Here is a 16,722-nt window from a genome sequence, read left to right on the forward strand (position 1 = left end):
AGCCTTCCCTCCCCTGTCTCCAGGACACTGGTACTATATCTGTCTCCTCATAACCACCATCTCTGCTCCTCTGTGTCTTCATCTCTTTCCTGAGGATAGAGCTAAACTTGTGCTGGGCACCAGATCTGGGGTACTCAGATCTGTCTACCTGGACCACAGCTGAGGAGAGAAGCGGCTTAAGCAATTGAGTGGGGTGGGATGGGTGGTGAAGGACTTTCAGCAATGTCTTCTCTGCAGCATGAGGACAGGTAGGATGGTTTGGGAATCACAGGGGGTGTGGATGCCCTTGTAAAATCTTGCACATAAGGAGACTGAAAATTGTATGTCCTCAGTGAATTCGCAGGTACGGTTTGAAGGTTAGGGGTACCAATATATGTAATGGAGAATTCTTTACCTACTGTGCTTTTCATTCTCATTTGTGGCTCACCAAAAGTAGCAGCATATAAATGGTTCAACCAGGTTCCTAAGATCTCCTGAAAGAGGAGGAAGAGAAGGACAAGGAAGAGGAGGACAAGGAGGAGGAGGAGGTGGAGGAGAGGTAGAGGAAGAGGAAGGATAAGGATAAAAATGACAAGAGGACATTACATCAATGAAACTATTGACAGATATGCCAAGTGTCCTCATAGCTCTTGTTCTTACACTATTCTTTCTCATTTCATATATTTCACCTTATGTGGTGTGTACATGTGTGTGTGCACACAGGTTCTGCACGTAGGTTCTGGGGCGGGAACTCAGGGCCTAAGTGTTGTCCTTGGGATTTTTGCTGAATGCTACAGCTCCACTTCCTGCTTTTGACTAGTTAATTGAGGAGAAGTGTTTCTCATACATCCCTGCTCCATCAGGCTATCACCTGTGGTTCTCAGACCTTCTTCTCTAAAATAATGAGCCACCTGCCCTTGGAAAATTGTATATTTTTAAAGAGCATGTTTTTTTTACCTTCCTCTTCTTCATTTGGTTAAACAACAGATGAGTTGATGAATGGAGTTATTCCACAGGAATTCTTTCCTACTACACTTTACTCAATTGGTTTTTGCATTGATACACATGACCCTATATGTATTCATACATCTTGATAATTGAGATCTAATTTCCTTGTTTTAGAGAAGGATAACTGTCCTTTGTTTCTCTGAGCCTGACTTATTTCACTCAATACCATATTTCCATGCCTACTCATTCCCGTAGAAATGTCATAATACCAGAAGAGGCAAGTGCAGAAGAACCAGAAGTATATTCGTGCCTGACTGCAGTCATAGTAGAGATGAATAAGGATTGGGATTTCTTTCCAGTAGATTAAACAATATTCATTGTAAAATGGATGGGACTCTACTGTGGTCTCCTAACTTAATATTGCTCTAGTGGCTTGAACTACTCTTGGCCCTTCCCCCAGGGGATCATCCACAAATCCTCCAGCCCCATTTACAACCCAGAATCTCAATCTATATATGAAAGCCCAGTGCCCCACCCTGTCAGGGAGTGATTTCAAGAGCCTAGGGCAGGGGATTGGCTCCAAAAATAGGCTCCTAGATAGAGACCTGCATCATAAATGTGTAAAACTCTTACATACCCCCTGCTGCCCTGGAACCTGCTCCCCCACACTACACAAGGGTGTACTGTACTGTCAGCGATCTTGCTCTACCAGCCCAGTTGTTCTTGGCTCTCCAACAAAGCTGTGCATCCCTGAGCACACATATAGAAAAAAGCCTGAGGACCAAGGTATCTCAGAGTGAGAAAATTCTAGAAGTAAGGGGTTGCCACAATTCACAAACACTCTAGTATATTGGACTGCATAGGTGGTGCAAAATTCAAACCTGTGTATACTTGAGTTTCAAATATTTAGTGCTGACACTTTCTGGATATGTGCTTCATTTTCCTAACAAGATGCTTTTGTTTTTGAGCAGTTGCCGAGGTGATATAGAGGCACGAAATCTGTAACCTGTGTTAGATTTAACCCAGGTTACAGATTTCCTTCTCCTGAGAATCTCAGAAGATCCAAAATTACAACCCATCGTCTTTGGACTGTTCCTATCCATGTACCTGATCACTGTGCTGGGAAATCTGCTCATCATCCTGGCCATCACCAATGACCCCCACTTCCACACCCCTATGTACTTCTTCCTCTCCATCCTCTCCTTGGATGACATCTGCTTCATCTCCACCACCATCCCCAAGATGCTGATGAACCTGCAGAGTCACAGCAGAGCAATCCCATATGCAGGCTGCCTCACACAGATGTGTCTCTTCATCATTTTTTGCTGTATGGGCGCTATGCTTCTTACTGTGATGGCCTATGACCGCTTTTTGGCCATCTGTCACCCCCTGAATTACCCTCTCATCATGAACCCTCGTCTCTGTGTCTCCTTGGTTCTGTTGTCACTTGTCATCAGCCTCTTGGATGGACAGGTGCACCTGTGGATGTCATTACAAATAACTGGTTTCAAGGAATTGGAAATCTCAAATTTCTTCTGTGGCCCTTCTCAAATCCTGGAACTTTCTTGTAAGCACTCACTCACAAATGACTTATTTAAATTTTTTGTTGGTATCATATCTGGGCTCTTGCCAATCTCAGGCATTTTTTCTCTTACTATAGAATTATTTCTTCGGTGCTGAGAATTCCATCACCAGGCGGGACGTACAAAGTTTTCTCCACCTGTGGCTCTCACCTGCCAGTGGTGTGTTTATTCTTTGGGACAGCATTGGGTATTTATTTTGGATCAACTGTGTCACATTCTCTCAGGGGCAGTGCTGTGTCCTCAGTGATGGACATAGTGGTCACTCCTCTCCTGAACCCCTTCATCTACAGCATGGGGAACAGGGACCTCAAAAGTGTCCTGAGTGTATTGTACAAACCAGGAGCTGACCCCAGGAGGCAGGAAATCCATCTGTAATATGGTTGTCCAGAAAGAAGAAAATTTAACACTCAGAAATTTTTTCATTTTTATTTTTTTATTGTAATTAATAAAAGGTTTACATGATATTTGCCAGATAGAAGGCGCATTAATTCACATACATTGACACCCTTTCACATGTCTTGGTACCCATTACCATCCCCCCATCCCCCCACCGGTCTTGGTTTTCCCCCCTTCCCTATCAAATTTCAAATAACCAAATACAAATAAATTCAATATATCAGATAACAAAGTGAGATTCTGTATCAATATGAGATATCCAAGGGGCAGCAAAAGAGATGAGAGATAACATAGTACATTAAGGACAACAATCATTCATTATATGGTTTTTGTTTCAATATTCTGGAGGTCCTTTCAATTAGCTTCATACTATATGGCCTTATGTATCAAGGTTTTGCTCTATTGCAGATCTCTGCTAGTAGAACCCAAGGTTTCTACTGATTATGACAAATGAGGGAAACCATTGAGCCTAAGTTCTTTTGAGTCTGGCTTACTTCACTTAATATGATTTTTTCTAAGTCTTTCCATTTCCTAACAAATGGGGCGATGTTATTTTTTTGTGACAGCAGCATAGAATTCCATTGTAACACAGAATTTTAAGTCTTACATCTCTTCAGACATAGTTTTTATTTTCTTGTTTCATTAGAATATTTCATAGCACAGGAGCACTAAAGGAAATTGCTGGCTAGACCAAGGTGATCCATGAAGAAGGACTTCATTATTTTTATATATGTTTATTATAAAAAATAGAAGGGTTACATTATATTCACTAGAAATAAGATGTATTACTTCACACACATTGATACCTTTTCTCATGTCTTGGTCCCCATTTACCTCCCCCTACCCCAAACCTCATCTTGTTTTTCCTTCTTCCCTATCCTATTTCAAATAACCAAATAACATATATACAATATATCAGATAAGAAGGTAAAATACCGTAACATTATGTTATAACCAAAGGATAGCAAAAAAGTTCAGAGATAACATAGTACATTAAGGACAACAATCACTCATTCTATGGCTTTCTTTCTATATCCTGGAAGTTCTTTCATTTAATGTCATCCTATATGACCTTATGTATCTAGGTTTTACTCTATTGTAAATCTCTGCTAGGAGAGCCCAAGGTTTCTACTGAGTATGACAAACAAGGGAAACTATTGAGCCTATGTTCCTTTCAGTCTGGCTTACTTCACTTTATAAGATTTTTTCCAAGTCATTCCATTTCCTTACAAATGGGGTGATGTCATTCTTTCTGAGAGCAGCACAGAATTCCATTGTGTATAAATACAACATCTTGTTGATCCACTCATCTACTGAAGGGTATCTGGGTTGGATGCATAACTTTGCTATGGTAAATAGTGCTGCAGTGAACATTGTGCTAGTGGATTTATTATGTCCTTTTTTTCTAGCCGATTGGGTAAATGCCAAGTAGTGGAATTGCTGGGTCATAGGGGAGCTCTATGTTTAGTATTTTGGGGAACTGCCATACTGCTTTTCATAGTGGTTGAATGAGTTTGCACTCCCACCAACATTGTAGTAGTGATCCCTTCTGGCCACATCCCCTCCAGCATCTGTTGTTATTAGATTTCTTGATCAAGGCCATTCTAACTGGAGTGTGTTGGAATCTTAGAGTTGTTTTGATTTGCATTTCTCTTATGACCAGAGATGTCGAGAATTTCTCCATGTGCCTATAGGCCACGCTTATTTCTTCTTCAGAGAAGACTCTCTTTATGTCTCTGGCCCATCTGTTAATGGGATGGTTGTTTCTTTGGAGATTAGTTTTGGAGTGATTCAATTTTTTGAGCTGTTGATATGTTTTAGATATGGGCCTTTGTCCATTGTATGGTTAGTGAAGATCTTCTCCCACTCTGTAGGCTTTCTAGTTAATTTGCTAGCTATGTCCTTTGCCATACAGAAGCTCTGCACTTTCATGCAGTACCTCTTATCCAGACTTTCTCTGATTTGTTGTTTTTCTGTGTCCTTATTAGGAAAGTTTTGACCTGTGCCAAGGAGACCTAGTGTATCTCCTATTTCTTCTTGTAAACTTTTCAGTGTATGTTTTTTTGCCTCGAGGTCTTTGATCCATTTGGAGTTAATCCTGGTGCTGGGTTACAAAGAAGGATCCAACTTTAGTTTTCTGCAGGTGCTTAACCAGTTCTGTCAGCACCACTCATTGAAGAGGCTGTCTTTCTTCCATTCTATTTTTTGGCTCCTTTATCAAAGGTTAGGTGGCCATAGGTCTGTGGTTTAATATCTGGGTCCTCAGTTCTATTCCATTGGTCTTCAGGCCTGTTCTTGTGCCAGTACCAAGCTGTTTTTGTCACTATAGCTCTGTAATAGTGTCCAAAGTTTTGAAATTCCTCCCGTGCAGTTCTTTCTGCTAAGAATTGCTTTTGTCACTAGCATAATTCTTGACACAGCAGCACAGGAAAAAGTTAATGGCCAGCTCACGGAGGAGTCATGAATGTGGAGGAATTTTTTGGTTTGTTTTCTTTCTTCTGTATAAAATTTTATACACTGCTGAATATCTGGAGACAATCTGAATTGTATATAGGTTTAAGTGTGAAGGTTGTATTGTGAATAATTTAATCTCAATAAAATGGACAGAAATGGATCTTGTTGGACTTTGGTAGCACTGGTATTTAAAATCAGGGCTTGCTGGATTGCTGTGCAGATATCCTGCCACATGCCCACGTGTGTTTAGCTGTTTTATAGCTCTTGGGCCCTTTTATCTGAAGATTTGGCCGGATCCTCAGACTGCAGGCTCCTGAGAAGCTAGGATTAAAAGTGTGAGCCTCTGTCTCCTGGATAGTACAAATAGGGTCATATTTTGGGGGGTGGAGATTTATTTATTTGTTTGTGTCAGTCCTCAGGCCTTGCTGCTATCCATGAATTTGTTTCTTCAAGACTAGTGCTCTATCACTAGAACTACACCCCACTTCTGACTCTGTGTGCGTGTTTGTGTGTGTTTGTGTGTGTGTGCGTGTTTAGTTGGAAATAAGAGTTATGAGATTTCCTGCTAGGGCTGATCACAACACTCAAATCCTCAGATTTCTTCCTTGTGAGCAGCTGTGATTGTACCCATGAACCAATAGTACCTGGTTTAAGTCAGGAAAAAAATAATAAATGACCTTTCCTTGCTATTTTTCCTAGGAAAAGTGGTACATAAAGTCTCATATGACAGAAGGTTCACTGGCATGTAGAATATGGTTGAAACAAATGAAACGGCCTGATATAAGTCATATGAAATTTATGTCTCATCGTTTATTGTTTTAAAAATATGCGGCAGCTCTGTGTGTCCTGATGTCACTTCTGGAATCTGCTATAGCATACCACCACGTGCATTTAACTGACAATTCTAAATAAAATTTTGCATTTCACACGAGTCATTGATGAGAGTTAAACAGAAGTTACATTCTGTTTTTAACATTTTTTTGTGCTGGTCCTTGTGGTTGAATTCAGGGATTAGACACTGCCCACGAGCTTTCTGGCTCTAGTCCAGTGCTCCACTCCTGGAGCCACAGTGCCACTTCCAGCCTTGCTGAGTAGTTTATTGGCAATCAGAGTCTCACAAACTTTCCTGTGCATGCTGACTTAAGAACCTGATCTTCCACTCACAGCATCTTGAGTAGCTAGGATCTCAGATGTGAGCCGCCAGTGCAGCCTCATGTCTGGAGATATTTGTTATTCACTTGTTTGTAGAAAGAAATTTCCAATCAACACATTCATGCACATATACAATGCATCTTTAACTGAGTCACCCCTTCCAAAATTCTCCCTCCTCCCTCCCCCAACTGCCACATTAATACCCACACTTCGTCTTATACATGCACATTGAATATTGTGACAAAATTCTCCCACTGTCTGTTCACTGATTCCATGTGATCCATTCCTTTCTGTTAGTCCCCATTCAAGACACTGATATTCTAGTTATTTCCTCTATGAATTGCCTGGGAACTGTCCAAAGGGTTTGCAACACAGAATTGCCTTCTTGTATAGCCTATAATTAGTCATATTTTTCTTCTCATCATCTATGCATAAACTAGAACAGCTTTGTTTATCAAAGGACATGCTTCAAAACTATTCTTTTAGGCATTTTTCTCCTCTACCACATGCTGTCCATATTAGTGGGTCCTTAGAGATGATTTTTTTGGCACCAGTTTGCCAAATTGTGAGCTCTGTGAATTGTGCATCCACGATCATAGAAGAGCCTATTATTGGCCAGTCCCCTGACATCTTCCTAAATATCTCCAATGCAATGTTAGCCCCAGTTTGAAATTCTCCTGTGTTGTCCTATTCATGGTCCACTGTGAGGATTGAGCCTGAGGTTTTCATACACTTCAGTCATGGGACAATTTTTTCATCTGTACTTCATGGACATGACCCATCTGAGAAGCAACACAACCAAGTGTGTAGTGACTGTACCACACTATTCATACAAGTGTGCTTTCTGCAAGCTTCCTGGTGATTTAGAGTTTTCCTTCTTGTCTGGAATACAGGCAAATGTCTTATGTCCTAACTAAAGAGCAAAAGAACTGCAAGGACTGCTTCTGCATAATGAAGACAAGCCAGCAATTCGGTATCCTGTTAAAGGAGTCCAAGGAATAGCAGTAGTGAAGAATGTAAGTCATTACTCTGTTCTATTCTTATCTCAAATCTCTTATTGTTTTCCTGTAGTCTACCTTGTTATCTAATAGAATGTGACTGAACACAGGATTCTTATGGAACTGGTGGTGTATCATTAGATTAAAAAACAGTGTGAATGGGGCCGGGAGTTTGGCCTAGTGGTTAAAGTGCTTGCCTAGCGTGCATGAAGACCCGGGTTTGATTCCTCGGTACCACATACATACATAAAAGCCAGAAGTGGTGCTGAGGCTCAAGTGGTAGAGCTCTAGCCTTGAAAAAGTCCAAGGACATTGCTCAGGCCCTAAGCTCAAGCCTAGGACTGGTAAAAAAACAAAAACAGTGTGAATCTAACTTTCTATTTGTCTACTGTCATAGAATATTAAATACTGGAATGTGGTTTATGAAAGGCCTTGATAGGCCCCCAGTGAGAATCTGGGCATCTGTCTCATTTCTCTTTGACTTCCAGGAAGAGAATACTAATTTCTTCTTTAGGGGACTATCGACTGATCACGAACTGAGCCAAAGGTGGTCACAGCAATAAATGAGTATAGGAAGTACAATAGGTCAGATAGATGATTGAAAAGGAAGAAACCCAGTAACTAATTGCCAACCCACATGACCTATATCTCAGGAATCCCTTGCTAATGTCAGCAATTTCCTCAATTCTGGAAATTAGTTTAGAAAGAAGCAGATATCATATCAGGTGTTGATTCATTTATATGTAGGAGACAGCAGAGTTTTTTAAAGTACAATTCAGTCCAAGTCCTCATACTTGGAATCCTAGGGAATTAAGACGATGAGTTCTGTAGACAGAGGTTCAAAGCCAGCATGGGCAGCAAAACCTGTAAGCTCTCATCTCCAATTAGCTACTAGGAAGACGAAAGTGGAGTTTGTTACTCAAGTGGTTGAGCTCTCCTTTGTGGAGGAAAGCCTCAAGGCCAGTTCCCAGGCCAAAGCCGAAATCCTACATCACACACAGACAAACACACACACACACACAGAGTCAGAGATAGAGATAGAAAGAGAGAGAGACACACACAGATAGACAGAGACATAGACAGAGAGACACACAGAGAGACAGAAAGAGGGGAGGGAGGTTAAGAAAGATGGAAATTAGAAAAAAGCTATGATGAAATCTCCAGGGGGATTGCAGGCACAGTAGAGGGTTTCTGGACTGTCTATATGAAATTGTTTTAGATCATGAAGTTCTGTATATTTTACAGAGTGTTTATAAGTAGGATAACTTGAATTTTTCATCATGGCACCATTCACTATTTCCTTCTCATAAAAGGAACCATGAGGGAATGCTTCTTTGAGATTGGATGACAATGAATTTCACAGATTAAAAAAATCTCAGCTGAAATGATGGTCTGGGACTAAGAAGATGGCGACAGGACAATAAGGACGCTGTGTAGCTCTCTTTCACAAAAAGAGAGAACCAGGGAGACCCACGAGCCAATTATCATAAGAAATCCACAACAACAAACTCAAAAAACAATGGAGAAGGACTCAAATTGGAAAAGAAATCCAGATAAAGCTCACATCCAACTTTCTCAAAGAATTCGGATGACAAGGATCCTTCGTCCACCCCTCCCCGCAGGCTCCAAGCCATGAAAAGCTGCCCCGGCAGCCCCACCACTACAGAAACCAGCACAGGACCAGGCCAGCAAGCCGCGGAAGCAGCGGAACCCAGACGCAGAACCAGAAGAGCAACCAGCAGAACCCAGACAAGGAACAAAGGTGGTGGATGAGAATCAAGGGGAGTGAAAGACTCCCCACCACTGTGGAGCACCCACAGATTGAACGCAGAGGCATGAGCAATACAGTGGCTTCCCAAACACATCGGGAAAGCAGAGCGGTTCGAAGCAATAGAACTTACCTCAGACCCCTCCACCCTGCCCGAGAAAGACTGGCAGGAGCAAGGGGGCAAGGAATTTAGAATCCTGTCCCTTCCCTGAACAGCCCCCTCCCTCAGGCCATTGACTCGAGATTGACAGGCAGGCGGTGCTAAGACCCAGCACCCCATCAGGGAGGAGGGGCTGTCCCAACTCCCACAGGCCCAAAGGGCTCAACTCCCAGCCAAATGGAAATCAAGGAGCTAAAGAAATCCATACATGATCTAAAAGAAGAGATGCAAGGCATCAAAAATGAGCAATTACAAGCAAGGGAGATGAAAAATTAAGTAGATAGCTTTGATAGCAGGTTAGACAATGCAGAGGAGAGAATTTCCAGGGCTGAAGATAATTTAGTTATTATAGAGAAAGAACAGAAAATGATTCAATCCAAATCTAGGAAATATGAGAGAGCGCTTCAGGAGGTCCAAGATACAATTAGGAAGCCTAATTTAAGGCTAATTGGTATTGAGGAGGGATCCAACTTTAGTTTTCTGCAGGTGCTTAACCAGTTCTGCAAGCACAATTGTTGAAGAGGCTGCCTTTCTTCCATTCTATTTTTTTTGGCTTCCTTGTGAAAGATTAGGTGGCCATGGGTCTGTGGTTTAATATTTGGGTCCTCAGTTCTATTCCATTGGTCCTCAGTCCTGTTCTTGTGTCAGTACCAAGCTCTTTTGAGAATTGTAGCCCTGTAATAGAGTCTAAAGTTTGGAATTGAAATTCCTCCAGTGCTGTTTTTTCTGCTAAGAAGTGTTTTTGCTATATGGGGTCTTTTATTATTCCATATGAAATTTTGAATTGCCTCTTCTATTTCTTTAAAGAATGCCATTGGGATATTGATGGGTATTGCACTGAATTTGTAGATAGCCCTTGGCAAGATTGTCATTTTCACAATGTTGATTCTTCCAATCCAGGAGCATGGGAGGTTTTTCCATTTTCTTAGTTCTGCTTTAATTTCCTTTTTTAGGGTTTTAAAGTTTTCATCAAAAAGGTTCTTTACATTCTTATTTAAGCTAATACCTAGGTACTTTATTTTCTTTGAGGCTATTGTGAAAGGAGTTTCTTTCCTGATTATTGACTCGTTCCTCTCACTGTTGGCGTAAAGGAAGGCAGTTGTTTTTTGAGGGTTGATTTTATACCCTGCTTCTCTTCCAAAGTTTTGAATCAGCTCAAGGATTTTGGGAGTCGAGTCTATAGGATTCTTTAAATACAGAATCATGTCTTCTGCAAAGAGGGATAGTTTTATTTCCTCTTTCCCTAGTAGGATCCCCTTTATGCTTGCTTCTTGCCTTATTGCACTGGCCAGGAATTCTAGTACTATGTTAATTTCAGTGTTTCTGAATCTGTCCTGGTTTGTTTTATGGCCTAAGATGTGGTCTATTTTGGAAAATGTTCCATGTGCTGCTGAGAAACATATGTTGTGTTGTTGCTGGGTGGAATATTCTGCAGATGTCTGTTAGATCTAGTTGGTCTATATAGTTGTTCAGTTCTAAGGTTTCTCTGTTGAGTTTTTGCCTTGTTGATCCATCCGTAGGTGAGAGTGGTGTGTTAAAGTCACCAACAATCACTGTGTTTCGATCTATGTACAGATTCTGTGTGAGCAAAGTTTGCTTGATGAAGTTTGGAGCTCCAGGATTGGGTGTGTTAACATTTAGGATCATTATGTCTTCCTGGAGGAAAGATCCCTTTAGTAGTATGTAGTAACCTTCTTTGTCTTTTCTTACTAATTTTAGTTTGAAGTCTATTTTATCTGATATGAGGATGGCAACTCCAGCCTGTTTAGGGGGGGCGTTAGCTTGATGTGTTTTGGCATGCGCTGTATTACTCACGCCTCTGCGTCCATCTGCGGGTGATCTACGGTGGTGGGGATTCGTTCACTCCCCTCGGGTATCCGCTGCCACCTGTGTTCCACATCTGTGTTCCACTGCTTGCTGTTCTGGTTCTGCATCTGGGTTGTGCATCTGGATTCTGCTGCTTCTGCTGTTCGCTTTCCTGGTTCTATTCTGGTTTCTGCAGTGTTCGGGCTGCAGGGCTGGAGCCCTCAACCTCAGCTTTTCGCGGCTTGGAGCCAGCGAAGAGAGGTGGGGGAGGGGTCCTTGTATTCCTAATTCTTTGAGGAAGTTGGATGTGAGCTTTATGTGGATTTCTTTTCAAGGTTGAGTCCTTCTCCATTGCTTTTTGAGCTTGTTGTTGTGGATTTCTTCCGATAATTGGCTCGTCAAAAAAATAGAATGGAAGAAAGACAGCCTCTTCAACAAGATGTGCTGGCAGAACTGGTTAAGCACCTGCAGAAAACTAAAATTGGATCCTTCTTTGTCACCCTGCACTAGAATTAACTCCAAATGGATCAAAGACCTGGAGGTAAAAGCTGACACATTGAAACCTTTACAAGAAGGAATAGGAGATACCCTAGGCCTCCTTGGCACAGGTCGAAACTTTCTTAATAAGCACCAAGAATCACAACAAATCAGAGAAAGTCTGGATAAGTGGGACTGCAATAAACTGCAGAGCTTTTGTATGGCAAAGGACATAGCTAGTAAATTAATTAGGAAGCCTACAGAGTGGGAGAAGATCTTCACCAACCAAACAACGGACAAAGGCTTCATATCTAAACTATATCAACAACTCAAAAAATTGAATCACTCCAAAACTAAAAGTAACAACCATCCCATTAAAAAATGGGCCAAAGACTTAAAGAGAGTCTTCTCTGAAGAAGAAACAAATATGGCCTATAGACACATGAAGAAATGCTCAACATCTCTGGTCATAAAAGAAATGCAAATCAAAACAACTCTAAGATTCCACCTCACTCCAATTAGAATGGCCAGGATGAGGAAAACGAATAATAACAGATTCTGGAGGGGATTTGGCCAGGAGGGATTACTACTACACTGTTGGTGGGAGTGCAAACTCATTCAACCACTATGGAAAGCAGTATGGCAGTGCCTCATAAGGCTAAACATAGAACTCCCCTATGACCCAGCAGTTACCCAACCATCCAAAATCTAGGGCATACTAAACCCACTAGCACAACAATGTTCATTGCAGCACTATTCACCATAGCAAAGATATGGAACCAACCTAGATGTCCCTCAGTTGATGAGTGGATCAACAAGTTGTGGTATTTTTACACAATGGAATTCTATGCTGCTGTCAGAAAGAATGACATCGCTCCATTTGTTAGGAAATGGAAAGACTTAGAAAAAATCGTTTTAAGTGTTGTAAGCCAGACTCAAAGGAACTTAGGCTCAGTGGTTTCCCTCATTTGTCATAACCAGTAGAAACCTTGGGCTCTACTAGCAGAGATCTGCAATAGAGCAAAACCTTGATATATAAGGCCATATAGTATGAAACTAATTGAAAGGACCTCCAGGACACTGAAACAAAAGCCGTATAATCAATGATTGTTGTCCTTAATCTACTATGTTATCTTTCATCTCCTTTGTTGTCTCTTGGGTATCTCATATTGTTACAGTACCTCACTTTGTTATCTGATATATTGAATTTATTTGTATTTGGTTATTTGAAATTTGATAGGGAAGGGGGAAAACCAAGATGGGGGGTGGGTAATGGGTGGGGGGGAGGGTTATGGGTACCAAGGCATGTGAAAGGGTATCAATGTATGTGAATTAATGCACCTTCTACCTGGAAAATATCATGTAACCCTTTTATTAATTACAATAAAAAATTATAAAAGAAGATATTTGGCTCGTGGGACTCCCTCGTTCTCTCTTTTTGTGAGGGAGAGCTAGGCAGCATCCCTATTGTCTCTGTGCCATCTTCCTTCCTCTGACATTCATTCTTGTGGACTGAGAGTGAGTTTTCTAGGGAATGACACCATTTAAACTCCCTCCCAAAACATAGCGCACTTTAGGGTATAAATTGGGTACCTTTGCAAATTGCCACACATGAACATAATTGTATAATTATAAGTTAGATCTAACTACCACATATGAGAGAAAATATGCATCCTTAGCATCTCTGGATCTGGCTTGACTTCATTTGAAATTTTTCCTTGAAATTTATTTCTTCACAAATGATGGAAGCTCATTCTTCCTAAAGGAGGAGGACAATTCCCTTCTGTAAATATTCTTTCTTCACTAAGAAGCAGGTTTGAGTTCTCCTTTCTCCTCTTCATCTGTTAACAACATTACATCCTCAGAGACTTGGACCAAACACATCAAAAATCTAACTAATCACCAGCTCTGAGCTTGTGTCTCCAATTCTACCTAACATTCAAAGTTCAGCCCTTCATCCCTGCAGTGCAATAGCCCCAGCCCAGCTGGGTCCCCATGCGACAATTCTTCAATGGATTAGGATGGTCCCATATGATGTAGAAGAGTCCCAGGATTCACTAAACCACATGTGTGGGGGAATGCATTGAACTTGCACCCCGTGGAATTATCCTGAGGATCAGAAACATAAAGCAACAAGGGCACAGAAGCCTTACAGATGTGAGGATTCTTAGGGGCACAGATTCCCCATTACAATGAGGAACTGGGCAGCCATATGGGAGGACAGCACCATGGAAAAGAGAAAAACAAACTATATGAAGAATGTGAGGATTCTGCTGTTGGTAGTTTATCAGACATGGATGGAATCAGCCTAGAGCACCCTCACTGGGTCAATGGAGCCAAGAAATATTGTATCTAGACATAGTAAAATTCTAGTCATCCATTGGTGAGGATAATATTTTATCACTGGGAAAGAACTGGAAAGTCCTGGAAAAAAAATTATGTTAAAGGACGTAAGTTAGACTCAGAGAGATACAGGATCCATGTTTTCCCTTGTATGTGGAAGGTACATTTAGCTCACAAACTCCTTAGTAAATACATCAGGTGGTAGGATCTTGTATACAAATGTATTCACTGATATATCGAAGATTCAAGAAGATCTCAAATGGTGTAATTCGATAGAAAGGCTAAATCTAGGTTCAGAGAAATTAACATCAGGCAGTGGGTAGTGACAGGGTTTGGGTGATGTCTAGGGATAAATGAGGAGAAAAAGATGGGGAGAATGCAGACACGCATCCAATGTGTATCCCACAAAATTATGAAGAGTGAGTGAAGGGATGAGTAGGGGAAGGTGATAATATAGAAGGAGTGACTTTGATCAAAATATATTATATTCAAAAACTGCTTTGGTAACTGTCAAATCCTTAGTACAACTACTTAAAAATAATAATAATAGGGATAAAAGAACTTGCCTTTGGCAGAATATGGCAGCGGTTCAGTGTTGAGTCTTTCTGTGCTCTCTCCAAGATACCAGTTCTGGCATCATAGGGGAGAGTTCATACCGCAAGATCAATCCTAAGTTAGCTTTTGCACCACAGAGATTTAAGTCAGAGAGAAATAGGCAGAAAACCGGCACAAGACGACAGCATGGAACAGAGCCAGCTGCTTGGAGCCAATGTGAAGACAAAAATCTTTCTCCTGAACTTGAGCAGACAGCGCTTCTGGGCAGCTCAGACCTGCCGGCTCCAGAAAGAGCCAGACCCAAGTATGCGCAAGGCCAGAGAAGTCACCCAGCCTGTCGAGGACCTGTCAGGTTCATGAAACCAGAAAAGCCATCAAAGTGAATTCTTCCGTGGAACGGCATTGGGAAGGAATCCCATCCCTCACCAGCTGAAAGCAGCACCATCTTAACTGCTGTAAAGACCCGACCAAAACAAGGAGAGCCTGAGAAGTGGTGCTCGCAGTGCCATCATTCAAAAGGGCAAAGGTTTTCCCAGAGGCAGCTTAGCCGGACACAGCCCCCGATGCTAGCGCAAGTTCCTCCCCTTGGGTGGGGCTGCACTCCTGGTAAAGAAAAAGAAATGTTAATCTTCAATTTGTCTTTTTGTGGGGCACAGGATAGGAAACTTGCATCTCCACTAAATTCGGGATCCAAACCCTTCAAAAGGTCTTTTCTCTTGCAATTTTGCTTTGCGGTTTTTCTGATCAGTTTGTTGATTGGACAGGAAACACAAAACAAAACAGTGACTTCATGAGGGGCTTTGTTTACCAGGACAGCGGCCACGCTCAGGGGTGGGACTTCTAATAGTGCCAGTAACAGACATCTGGCCAAGCTGCCTCTGGGAATACATTTGCCCTTTTGAATGATGGTGCTGCCAGTACCACTTCTCAGACTACAGTTGTTTTGGCTGGGTCTTTGCTAGCAGTCAGTTTGGAGCTGCTCTAGGCTGGTGGAGAAGAGGATCCCTTCGCAGTGTCTTTTTCTGGTATTGTGCCCAGAACCTTGAAGCCTCCTCCACCCCCAATAGCCAGAGACCAAAGGTCAATGCAAATTGCAATGAGTCATTTATTGACGAGCTCGAGCACGGGTCTCTGTTCACTGAGAGTTGATTGCAGACCAGAGGCCTGGAGCACAAGATTACAGCCCCTTTTATTCATTTTTTGGTAGGGGGAAGGCCCCAGCAAGTAATAGCAACAAATCAATACACCACGCGGGAAATTTCTACTATAATTCCATTAAATGTTTGGTGCAATACAAAGCAGGAAAGGGGTCATGGCTAATCATTGGTCAGTCTAGTTGGCTGTCATTTTAAGAGGATGTTTCTTTTGCCAGATATTATTATTAGTAGTAGTAGTAGTAATAGTAGCAGTAGTGGTAGTTGTACTAAGAATTTGACAGTTACCAAAGCAGTTTTTGAATATATCTCCATCAATGTCACTTCTCCAAAAATGTCACCTTCCCCTACTCGGGCCTTCACTCTCTCCTCGCTCCTACCTTTTTAATGACCTATCTACTTCTTTCCATTTCACTGCGAGAAATCATACAACACAAACCTTTGACTTCTCCCCCATATTAAGGTCAAACTTGAGAGCACATATTCATATTACAGTAGAAGGACAGTGGCATATGTCTTAATAAAACCCCCTATTTATTTCTACAAAATGAAGAATTTGTCACTATGTTTCTGAGTATCAGAAAATGGGGTAATGGAAATCTAGAGGGTAGGACAGATGATGATAGACAGAGGGGGGAAATGTTATTAAAGATTTTATACATACCCTTCAAAATGAAGACAATTTAAGGGAGGGGAGTTTGGCTAGAATGAAGGAGAATGAAAGTGTTGATAAGGATCAAGCATTGTGTTCATTAACTGTTTTATTGAGTGGAAACTCCTTGGGCAATTACTTTAATGTAATTCAAATGTTTATCTTTTTAAAAAGTAGAAGATAATGTTGAAGTTGGGACAGTTGGGGAGACAGAAAGTGTGTCAACAACCAAAATACATTGTACTCACAAACTGATATGTTGAACTGTAACCCGTTGGTACAACAAATTAATATTAA

At 41.4% G+C, this 16,722-nt stretch overlaps 1 pseudogene; it reads left to right on the forward strand.

Annotated features, from left to right (window-relative positions):
- The first annotated feature begins 238 nt into the window (after nucleotides 1-238).
- Nucleotides 239-2,885, forward strand: LOC150068349 (olfactory receptor 7E178-like; annotated as a pseudogene).
- Nucleotides 2,886-16,722: the final 13,837 nt, after the last annotated feature.

The sequence above is a fragment of the Megascapheus bottae genome, chromosome 1, assembly GCF_031878675.1.
Source record: "Megascapheus bottae isolate mThoBot1 chromosome 1, mThoBot2.hap1, whole genome shotgun sequence".
Classification (NCBI taxonomy): Eukaryota; Metazoa; Chordata; class Mammalia; order Rodentia; family Geomyidae; genus Megascapheus; species Megascapheus bottae.